This window comes from Choloepus didactylus (assembly GCF_015220235.1).
Source record: "Choloepus didactylus isolate mChoDid1 chromosome Y unlocalized genomic scaffold, mChoDid1.pri SUPER_Y_unloc1, whole genome shotgun sequence".
Lineage (NCBI taxonomy): Eukaryota > Metazoa > Chordata > Mammalia > Pilosa > Megalonychidae > Choloepus > Choloepus didactylus.
In genome coordinates this window covers 437,738-450,210 of record NW_023637624.1, presented here as the reverse complement: position 1 = coordinate 450,210, position 12,473 = coordinate 437,738, and positions in this window count along the sequence as shown.

Below are 12,473 nucleotides of genomic sequence, written 5' to 3'. Positions count from 1 at the left end.
TGCCCCATGCCACTAGACCCCTAGAAATTTCACTGAGGTGAAAGGCCCCTGAATTTTTGCCTGATTTATTTCCCACCCTCTGACATTCGAATGTCTTATTATGTCTAGAGTATTTGCCACTTCTTGCTCACTGGGGCCAATCAGCATAATACTATCAGTGTAATGGACCGGTGTGATGTCTTGAGGAACAAAAAGGTGATCAAAGTCTCCAGAGACTAAGTTCTAGCATAAGGCTGGAGGTTTGATATATCCCTGAGGTTGGTTGGTGAAGGTGTATTGCTAGCCTTGGCAGCTGAAAATAAACTGTGTCTGGTGGTCTTTACAAACACGTGTCAAGAAAAAAAGCATTTGCCAGATCAATAGCTGCGTACCAGATACCAGAGCATGTGTTAATTTGTTCAAGCAATGATATCACATCTAAAACAGCAGGTGCTATTAGCCATAATCCACTTCATTCTCCAAAATTCATCTGTTTTTTGAACAGGCCAAATAGGCAAGTTGAATGGGGGGTTTGTGTGGTGGAATTTACCACTAATCTCAGCAGTCCCTTCAGGGATGTGGTATTCCATTTTCCTAGGTAGATACAGCTGTAGTGGCTGCCACTTGGCTTTTCCTACCATAATTGTCTTCATTCCATAGGTCAGGGAACCAAGTGGGGATTCTGCCAGTTACTGAGTATGTGTATTCCAAGTGTACATTCCAAAACTGGGGAAACAGCCACAAGATGGGCTCAGGGACTCACTGAACCACTGTAAGATGGACCTGAGTTATAATTCCATTCATTGCCAACCTACAGAAGTCCATACTCTGAGTGGTGGACTACAGTGATGCTTTTCTTCTGGAATTAGTACCATTTCAAAGCCAGTGTCCAGAAATCCCTGAAAAGTCTGATTATTTCCCTTTGTCCAGTGTGCTGTGACCCTGGGAAAAGCTGGAAGAAAGATTAACAGCAAAAATTTTTGGCAATGTAGCAGGGTCCTTCTTTAAGGGGACCCAGCCTCCCTTCATTTGGGGGATTCTTGGTCTGCAAACTGGCTCAACTTTGAGAATTGATTGAGGAGTTGTGACTCTGTTTTGGTGATTCTTCTAATTATACTTATGTTTACTTGAGCTAAAACTTTTGTGCTTTTACAGATCAAGTAAGAGTTTAGTAGACTGCCCATCTATTTCTTTTCCAGGGACATCATAATCAACTAGCTAATACTATAGTCTATAAATCAGACCCTTCTGATTACTGCTTTGACTCTGCTGTCCAATATGGTAACTGTGCCTGCCTTGTCTTTGGCTATTAAGTGCTGCCACTTGATCCCTGCCACCCCAGGATCCAATGATCCCCATGCCATTTAAGGATCCCAGTTTGATGGCAGCTGTTTCCACTGTAATTTCTGATTTCTGGAGAAATTTTACTCCAAAGTTCTTCAATGATGCTTGGGCTCCCCTAACAGATTTATTTCTTACATTTGCGGTAAGAGATACGTCCTCTGAGCCCTTCTGTGGTGAGTAAGCAAGTCTTATGTAATAAACCCACTCTAGCAATCCAGTCTCCCTAAGCCTTTGGATAACTTCCTATACAGTAAACCAATGCAGTTCTGGCATTTCAATTTCATTTTGTGTAGGCCATCTTTAAATCCATGTTTCAGCCAATCTACCAAACAAACTTCTAGAGCCTTTTCTAACCCCTCAAGCTACGATACTTAATCCAGAATGTCTGCTTAGTGGACCCATATCAATGGATTTGGCCTGAGCCAACTTTATGTTCCTTCCACCATTATTCCACATCCTTAAAATCCATTCCTACACATATTCTACAGATTTCTATCCATATAGATTGGAAAAATCATGTAGTTCTTTTTTTGTGTGCAGTATGCCTTCTCATGGGTCACACATTTTGCCTCACTCTTTGGGACCTGCTGGGACTTCAGTCTACTTATAAGTCTAGAAGCACAGAGGGATGGCAGGGGTAGGTCCTTAGAAGAATCAGCAGTACCTTGCAAGGCAACTACTTCAGGGAGGTCATTACAGGTTCCCTTTAGCCAAAGCTAAAGAAGAATGAAAGTACTGCTCCTACTGCCAAAGAAGACTCAGAATTTAGGGATTTGATGTCCCTGGCTTCATTGGCATCTTCCCATATAGTCCCATCCCAATTTTCAGGATCCTATTGTTTCCCAATCCATGCCATCATTTTAACAGAAGATACCACATGAGGTTAGGGGTTTAATTTGTTTTGTAATTCAGCCATGCACAGGATAAGACTCTGGGCTTGCTGTTCAGAAGTCTTAGCCCTGTGGCTATAGATCAGGGTTTCTTTTCGGGCAGGCATAGACACTTTCAGATCATTTATGCAGAGCTTGAGCTAGGAATTTGAAGCTCCCAGCTCATCCTTTTCTTTCACTACTTTCTCCAGTACAGTTAGAAAAACCAGCCAATCTCATTATATTCATTAGCTTGACTAAAATGTTCTAAGGTAGTGTTCCGGTTTGCTGAAGCTGCCATTATGCAAAATACCAGGAATGGATTGGCTTTTATAAAGGGGATTTGCAGTTTGCAAGGCCATAAAAGTGTCCAAACTAAGGTATCAAGAGGAAACTTCACTGAAGAATGGCCGATGGTATCCAGAACACCTCTGTTAGCTGGGAAGGCATGTGGCTAGTGTCTGCTGGTCCTTTGCTCCTGGGTTCCTGTTTCAAAATGGCTTTCTCCAAAATGTCTCTGGGCTTCTGTCTCTCTTAGCTTCTCTCAGCTCCCTGCTTGGTTCTCCTGGAGCATTTCTCTTCTAAGCATCTGGGAGTCCTCTCTCAGCTTCTCCAGGGTGAAATGTTGGCTTCCTCTCTTAGCATAGCATCTCCAAATGTCCTTCTGTCTGCATCTCTAAGTGTCAGTATCTGTGTCGGGTCTTGAGCTCTCTTAAGTACTCCAGTGAACTAATCAAGAGGGACCATGAATGGGTAGGGTCCACACCTTCATGGAAATAATTTAATCAAGGGCTCACCCATAGTTGGGTGAGTCACATCTCCATGGAAACACACAATCAAAAAGTTCCACCCTAATCAAAAGACTAATAAGCCTGCCCCGACAAGATTGCATTAAAGAACATAGCTTTTGTGGGGGGTATAATAGATTCAAGCCAGCACATTACACCCCCAGACCCAAAAAGACATGTTCTTTCCAAATGTAAAAATACATTCATTCCATCATGAAATAGATAAGTACAAAGTCTTATCAAAATCAGTTACAGGCATCATTTGTCTTAAGGCAAAATTCCCTCTGGATATGAAACTTAGAACAAGTTATCTGCTTCCAGTATATGAAGGAAGGACAGTCATAGGATAAACATTCCCATTGCCATAGGGAGAAATTGGAAGGAAAATGGGGGTTACGGGACTGAAATAATTCCTAAAACCCACAGAGCAAACTCCATTAGATTTAAAAGTCGGAGAGTCATTTATAGAATGACATTTTATCCTTGAGGCTTGAGAAAGTGGCAGTCCCACCATTTCCAAAGGCTTATGCAGTGGCCTTTTCCTCTCCAAATGCTGTGGTGATTGCTGCAACATATCAATGCATTGGGGAGACCACCTTCTTCTCAGCCCCACCCTCCTCAAGCATCAGGGCACCACCTGGACTCTCCATCTCTGGGGCAAAGGCTCTCCCCTCTCTGAACAAGGGTGTAGAGGCCTTGCCCTCCCAAATCTCTGGGAAATGTGATCCACCCTCTCCAAGGCCTGGGGTGGCAGCACACTTCCTGAGCATCAAGGCGGAAAGCCTGCCATCTGTCTCCAGGGCAAACTCACTCTTTTCATGTGCATGGGTAGGTCTCTCCTGATCTGTGATTTCTTGGCTCCAGACCTTAGCTTCCATGGTTTTGCCTTTGAAGCCATCCTTCTCTCAATTTGTCCCTTCCCCATCCTCTCCAGTCCAGTGGTTCTGTCTATACAGATCTTGCAAAAAATTGGTTGGCCTGGCATGCAGCTTACAGGGGTCAAAGCCACCAGACAATAGGATTTTCCACAAATCCTTTCTGGATAACTCCATCTCCAATCCTGGCTTGTACTGAAATGGCAGCTAGGTTCCAGGTTTCATTAAATCCTAATGTGGGGCTGTAGCCTCTAGGGTTTTACTTTCTGGAAGCCCAGAATTTTCCACACTATCAATTTCTGGTTTCTTTGTACCCAGGAGTTCAATTCTTAGCTTATTTCTTTCCTCTCACATTTTACTGCAAGGAGAAGCCAAGCTTCATTTTTGACATTTAGTTTGGATATCTTTTTAGCTAAGTGTCCCAGCTCATCACTTTCAAATTCTGCCTTCCATCTGACACCAGGACTCAATTTTGCCAAATTCTCTGCCACTTTAAAACATGGATCACCTTTCTTCCAGTTTGCAATGACACATTCATCATTTCTCTCTAAGGTCTCTTTGGAAGTTATCTTTAGAGTCCATATTTCTACTAACAGTTTCTTCAAAGCAGTCTAGGCCTTTTCTATCAAGCTCCTCACATTTCTTCCAGAATCTTCCCCTTATCCATTTAAAAAGCTGTTCCATAGCTAGAAGGAAATACTTGAAACAGTTGAACTGCGACCCAGTAACCTTGATTTTTGAAGACGATTGTACAACTATGTAGCTTACATGGTGTAACTATGCAATTATGAAAACCTTCTGGCTCACACTCTGTTTATCCAGAGTATGGACAGATGAGTAGAAAAATGAGAACAAAAAGTAAATGAATAATTGGGGGGGGATGGTGGGATGTTTTGGATTTCTTCTTTACTTGTGTTTTTATTCTTGTTTTTATTTATTTTATTTTGTTTGGAGTAATAAAAATGTTCGAAAATTGATTTTGGTGATGAATGCATAAATAAATGATGATACTATGAACAATTGATTGTACACTGTGGGTGATTGTAGGGTATGTGAATATATCTCAATAAAACTGAATTAAAAATAAAAATAATACCAAAAAAAGCTGTTCCAACATGTTTGGTATTTGCAAATTCAGCAGCACCCCACTTCTCTGGTACCAAAATCTGTTCTGGTTTGCTAAAGCTGCCTTTATGCAAAATACAAGAAATGGATTGGCTTTTATAAAGGGGATTTATTAAGTTACAAATTTACAAATCTAAGGCCATAAAATGTTCAGACTAAGGTCCAGAAGAGGAACCTTCACTGAAGAATGGCCGATGGCATCTGGAACACCTGTTAGCCAGGAAGTCATGTGGCTGGTGTCTGCTGGTCCTTTGCTCCCAGGTTCCTGTTTCAAAATGGCTTTCTCCAAAATGTCTCTGGGCTTTTGTCTCTCTTAGCTTACCTCACCTTGGTTCTCCTGAGGCATTTCTCTCTAAGCATTTGGGAGTCCTCTCAGCTTCTCCTGGGCAAACTCTGGGCTTCATCTCTTAGCTTAGCATCTCCAAACATCCTTGTCTGCATCTCCAGGCATCTCCAAGCATCAGTGTCTGTGTGAGCTCTTGAGCTCTCTTAAGTACTCCTGTGAACCAATCAAGACCCACCCTGTATGAGTGGGGCCCACACCTCCATGGAAATAATTTAATCAAAGTCTCACCCACAGTTGGGTGAGTCATATCTCTATGGAAACAATCAAAAGGTTCCACCCTAATCAAAAGACTAATAAGTCTTTAAGATTTCATTAAAGAACATGGCTTTAGTGGGGGACATAATAGATTCAAACCAGCACAGGTAGCAAGGACATGGTCACATAGAACCTTGTGTTTTGTAAGCATTTATTTAGGTATATCTAATGGTGATATTTCGTATATCTCTATTGCCATATCACACTGTGGACTACCACTGTCCTCTTTACTACTGGAACCAGAATCATTAGTGTCTTTAAGTATAATCAGACTAGAGAACCAATTCCATAAAACTCAGATATGTATAAGGATATTTATTGAAAGGAATTGGTTTATGCAATTATGGGGGCTGGCTAGGCATGTCCAAAATCCATAGGGCAGGCTGGAAACTCAGCCAGGAGTTCACATTACAGTCTACAGGAGGAATTTCTTCTTAGGGAAACCTGTTTTGCTCTTAAGACCTTTTAACTGATTGGAGGAGCCCCACTCAGATTATCAAAGTTTATCTCCTTTACTTAAAGTCAACTAATTGTAGATGTTAATTACATTGACCAAATACCTTACAGCAACACCTAGACCAGTGTTTTTTTTTAAACTTTTTATCTTGAAGTGATTTCAAACTTATAGGACAGTTGCAAGAATAATACAAACCCCATACAGAACTCCAACATTCCCCCACCTTCCCAGATACCCAGTTCTACCAATTTTAACATTTTGCCCCTCTACCATATCATTCTTTCTATCTATCTATCTATCTATCTATCTATCTATCTATCTATCTATCTATGTATTTTCTGAATATTTGAGAGCAGGCTGCACATATCATAGCACTTGAACACATAACACAATACGTCCATATACATTTCCTACAAACAATGATATTCATTTTTGTAATCACCTTAAGTGCAGTTATCAAGTTCAAGAAACTTAACATTGATATGAAGCTTACATTCTGTATTCCATTTTTTCTTTTGTCTCAATAATGTCCTTTTGAGCCTTTTCTCCCTCCATTCTTAGATTCCATCCAGTATAATGTATTGAATTTGATATTATATCTTTCATTTCTTTTTCTTTTCTTTTTTTTTTTTTTTTTTGGTTAAATTGTGGAAACCTATATACAAGCATGCCATTCGGTGGGATGAATCACATTCACAATGTGGCATCACCATCCATTACTAGAACTTTTCCCTTCACCTCAAACAGAAACCCTACACTCATTTTGCGTTAACTCCCCATTGCTCCTGCTCACCCATCCCTGGTGACCTGTACTTTACTTTCTGTCTCTATGAGTTTACATATTTTCTGATATTTCTGATTTGTGGATACCACGGGACTTAAATTTAACATCATAATATATAACAGTCTAGTTTGCTTTGATACCAACTTAACTTCAAAAGCATATGTACAGGGCAGTCAGATTTGGGAAAGTTTCACCTGTCTTCCCACTGGCGTGAACTAAACCATCTATTCTTCTTCAGCTAGGTTCCATGTGACTTCTATTACCTGCACTGAGCAACAGACCCATATTTGGGAAGTGCCCTTTCTTCAGTTTGACGACCACAAAGGGATGTAAACGTCTGAATGACATGCTGCTTGGTGGGTTCCTAGACCCCCGAGGTTTTTCATTCGAGAAGAGAAGGGACAAAAACTCAAATCAAAATGAGTTTTATTGTCTGGCCATGTGCAGGCAGGCTGAATCCTAAGAAAATGGTGACAGCCACAAGCCAAGGGAACAGTAGGGCTTATAAAGAATGGTTGGTGGGATGCTAAAGGATGCAGTTGGTGCTTCTGTATCTGCTTCTGGCTGGAGGGAGGCATAGAATTGTCCCTACAGTCCATCATGGGGTAGTAGCTGTATGGGTGTTCTCACTGGAGGAGTAGCCTGGTTTGTCATGGCTGGAACAGTTCTGAGAATAAACCTGACTATCCAAGGTTTATAACTGGGATAATGCAAAAAGGAACACAAAACCAGGAAAAACCATCCAAGAAGAGGCTGGGATCTCCCACAACATCAGAAGAAATGGAAATGTCCTCATATAGATTGTGGTGGTGAATGCAAAACTATGTGAGTATACTAGGAACCACTGATTGTTTGCTTGGGAAAGATTGTGTGGTGTGTGAATAAAATTGTTTTAAAAATAATTGGAAAGATACAAGTGCTGGAGAAAATGTGAGAGACAGGAATGTGCTTGTTCACTGTTTGTGGGGAGGTGGAATGGTACAGCCCATCTAGAGTGCAGTGTGTTGGTTCCAGAAGAGGCTGGGTATGTGTTTGCCATGTGGTCCTGCAACCCTGTTGTTGGGTATGTACTTGGAGGAACTGAAAGTAGGGACGTGAATGAGCATTTGCATACTGGTGTTTATGTAGCAGTGTTCACGATTTGCAATGGGTGGGGGTGGTCCAGAATATATAATGACTGATGAATGGAATGGTGCAATGTGGTGTGTGCATATAGTGGAGTATTGAGCAGTGGCGGGGGGAGTGAAGTTCTAAGGCATGCAACTGTGTGACTAAACCCTGAGAACAGCAGGTTAAGTGAGATGAGCCAGAAGTGAGGGGACAGGCATTCTAATGTCTCACCAATATGGGCTGGCTGTGGTGAGCAAGCTCTGAGAATTGAATTCAGGAGTGTGGGTTGTCAAGGGAAGGCTTATTGTAGAGGTTCCTGGATTGTTGGCTCTTGCAGCAGTCACATTTATTCTTGAGTTGTTGTGGTTATTTCTAAATTCTGGGATGCTGGGCTTTTTGTGCATAACCTGCTCATTCCGTGGAACTTCGGGTATTTCTGTGATACCTGAGACTAAGATCTAGAGTTTTTTAGCTATGAAAGTCAGCATTACCCCATACAGTGACTGTTATAAAAGCTGAAAAGGAAATGGGACTTCTGTTGGAGATGTGAATGAAGTGTACTTGTTTGGGACTAAGGTAAGTCAGACTACAGTGTAAAGGATAATGTTGACTGTGTTTTAAAACTTCAACTTCTGAGTGACACCAAAGGAAAAGATGTGTATTTGGTGCAAGATTTGTGTTTTCTGTGGTACACTATCTAATTTATCTTGTGTATTAGGGTTCTCTAGGGAAACAAAACCAACAGGAGATATCTGTAAATATGAGATTTTAAAAAAGTGTCTCCTGCAACTGTGGGGATGCACAAGTCCAATTCTGTAGGGCAGGATGCACAAGTTCTAATTCCATAGGGTAAGCAGCAAGCTGGCAACTCTGATGAAGGTCTTTGATGAACTTCCCAGGAGAGGCTGGCTGGTTGAAGAAGTGACTGTTCTCTCTCTAGTCCCTTAAAAGTCTCCAACAGATTGGATTCAATCCAGCTAATTGGATTCTCTCATGGCAGAAGACATGTCCTTCATTGATGTAATCAGCCACAGATGCAGTTGATTCATAATTTAATGACTTCTGGTTTATTAACCAGACACAAATACCCTTGTAATAATGGTTAGTGAATGCTTGCTTGACCAGACACCTGGGCACCATCACCTGGCCAGGTGTACACATGAACCTAACCATCACAACTTGTATGGTCAGTTTGTTCAAACACCATAATTGCATGGAAACTTAAATAGGGAGCAAGATCTTGTTGGTTTGTACAGGTTAGTGTGATGCCCGGTGTGCCAGTTTGAATGTATTGTGTCCCCCAAACGCCATTATCTTTGATGTAGTCTTGGGCAGACGTTTTGGTGCTGATTAGATTTGCTTGGAATGTGCCCCACCCAGCTGTGGGTGATGACTCTGATGAGATATTCCCATGGAGGCATGGCCCCACCCATTCAGGGTGGGACTTGATCAGTGGAGCCATACAAATCAGCTGACTGAAAGAGGAGTAACTCAGTGCAGCTGTGAGTGATGTTTTGAAGAGGAGCAAGCTTGCTAGAGAGGAATGTCCTGGGAGAAAGCCGTTTTGAAAGCAGAACTTTGGAGCAGACGCCAGCCCTGTGCCTTCCCAGCTAACAGAGGTTTTCCGGATGCCATTGGCCATCCTCCAGTGAAGCATTAGCAAACTAGGACACCCGGGTTCATCTCAGAGTGGTTTGGGCAGAGAGTAAAAATGTGTTTGCGGAGCCCCTTGAGGGACTGGGGGAAAAATGTGGAAGTGTTTGGTATCCCCACCTGGGGAATTCCTGATGTTCTCACAGGCATTGGAGATTGCCAGTTTGATAGGCCAGGCCCTGGATTTGGGGGTTTGCCTTTTGAACCTTGTTCCTGCAAAGGAGAAGCTAAGCCTACTTATAATTATGCCTGAGTCATCCCCAGAGAACCTCTTTTGTTTCTCACATGTGGTCTCTCTCTCTAAGCCAACTCTGCACATAAACTCTCTGCCCTCCCCACTATGTGGGACATGATTCCTAGGGGTGTAAATCCCCCTTGCAATGTGGGACATGACTCCGAGACATGATCCTGACCCTGGCATCATGGTACTGAAGAGCCTTCTTGGATCAAGAGAGGGAGAATTGAGGCAAGGTAAAGTTTCGGTGGCTGAGATATTTCAAATAGAATTAAGAGGTCATTCTTGATGTTGTTCTTGTGTGTTATATAGCTATCCCTTTTTGACTTTTAGTGTGCTGACATAGCAAGAAGGAAATACCTGAAACTATTGAACTGTAATCCAATAGCCTTGATCCTTGAAGATGATTGTATAATACATGGCTTTTATGATGTGACTGTATGATTGTGGAAACCTTGTGACTGACACTCCCTTTGTCCAGTGTATGGACAGATGAGTAAGAAAACAAAGATAAAAAATAAATAAGTAATGGGGGGCTCAGAATAAAAAAAAAACCATGTATACACTATGTTCCTATACTCCTCTGTCCCTCCACCTTTACGTAGTTCTTGTCACAAATTACATATTTATACATATGTGTCCAAAACCATTGACTTATCATTCTATTTTATGCATTTGCCTTTTAGATACTGTAGGAAGTGAAAAGAGGAGTTACAAATCAAACAAAAAATGCAATAGTGCTGGCATTTATATTTATCCATGTCATTATGTCTACTGGAGATTTTATTTCTTCATGTAGCTTCAGTCAATTGTCTTGTGTCCTTTCCTTTCAACCTGCAGAAATCCCATTAGTATTTCTTATAGTCCCAGTCTAGTGGTGATGAAATTCCTTAGCTTTTGTTTATCTGGGATTGTCTTAATCCCTCCCTCATTTTTGAAAGACAGTTTTACTGGATACAGAATTCTTGGTTGACAATTTTTTGTTTTCAGCACTTTAAATGTCTTCTCACTGCCTTCTTGCCTCCATGGTTTATGATGGGAGATCAGCACTTAATTTCATTAAGGCTTCCTTGTATGTGACACGTTGCTTCTTTCTTGAGGCTTTCAGAATTCTCTTTGTCTTTGTCTTTCCACAGTTTGATTATAATATGGTACGGTATGGGCCTATTTGGGTTTATCCTGTTTGATGTATGTTGAGCATCTCGAATGTGTATATTCATGCTTTTCACTAAATTTGGGAAATTTTTAGCCATTACTTCTGGAATGTTCTCCTGCCCCCTTTTCTCTTTCTTCTCCTTCTGGGACTCCCACAATGCATAAATTGGTGGGCTTGATGGTGTCCCACAAGTTCCTCAGGCTTTGTTCACTTTCTTCATTTTTTCTCCTCCTCAGATTGGATGATTTCAATGGTTTTATCTACAAGTTTGCTGATTCTTCTTCTGCCAGCTCCAGTCAGCTGCTGAACTGCTCTAGGGAGTTTTAAATTTCTGTTTTTGTGATCTTCAGCTCTATTTGATTCCTTTTCATAATTTCCATCTTTCTACTGGTATTCTCTTTGTGTTCCTCTGTCATTTTACTGAGTTCCTTTAATTCTTTGCCCATGGTTTCCTTTAGCTCTTTAAGCATATTTAGGACCATTTTTAAAAAAGTCTTTGTCTGGAATTTCCTTCTCATTGTGAATTTCCTTCTCATTGATGGTTTGTAATGCTTTACTCTTCTCCTGTGCCTGGGCCAACACATCCTGTTTCTTTGCATATTTTGTAATCTTTTGTTGAAACATGGACATTTAGATATTTTAGTGTGTTATTGCTGGAATTTAGACTCTGTGGTGTTTGTTCCTTAAGCTTGTATCCAGCTAGTAATATAAAAGAGCTTTTCTTGAGTGCCAGGAGATAAAAGAACAAAAAAAAAAAAAGGAAAAAAAAGCAGCTTTTACAATCTTTGCAATTTGACCTCTGCTAGTGCTCTCCTTCAGAGCTGATCTGTACAATAAGTTTGTAGACTAGCTTGAGGCCAAAGCATAGGGGCCTCCCTAATCTTTTCTGCACATGTACCTTGTCTTGGGCATGAACAGGTGGCCCTAGGAATTTCCCCATTTACACAGTTCCAAATGTCCTCTCTTCCCTATGACACAGTTTACTCATAGTCCCAGGCACTGTCATACACCCAGCAATCCTTTGCCTCAGGCAGCACATCTTGACTGCTCTCTCATGGTGTTCTGTATGAGAGCTCAGTGAGCCTCTTCCGCATGCAGGGCAAGTTCTGGGACTATGCATCCCTTAGGCCACCACAAGACAGATTGGACCAGACAGACATGCTCCCAGAATGTGTATGAGGGTTACTCTTCTTCTTCTGGAAATAGAACCAGGGGCCTGTACTGAAAGCATGAGCTGTCACTGCACCAAGCCAGGGAGGGCTGGGGACTGGGCCAGCCAAGGCACCACAAAATCCTACCACTTTTAAGCAATCTTTTTCTTGATTCCGTGCTTGCCCTGTTACTGTAGTCCTTTAACAGTTTTCTGGAGCTTTTAGAAAGATGTTTCTGCCAACACTTGCTAGTTGTTCAGAGTTTCTGAGTGTGTGTGGTGGGGGTAGGGGGATGGAGCTCTGAATCACCTCTGTGCTATCTTGATTGAATAAGGGCCCTAGATTA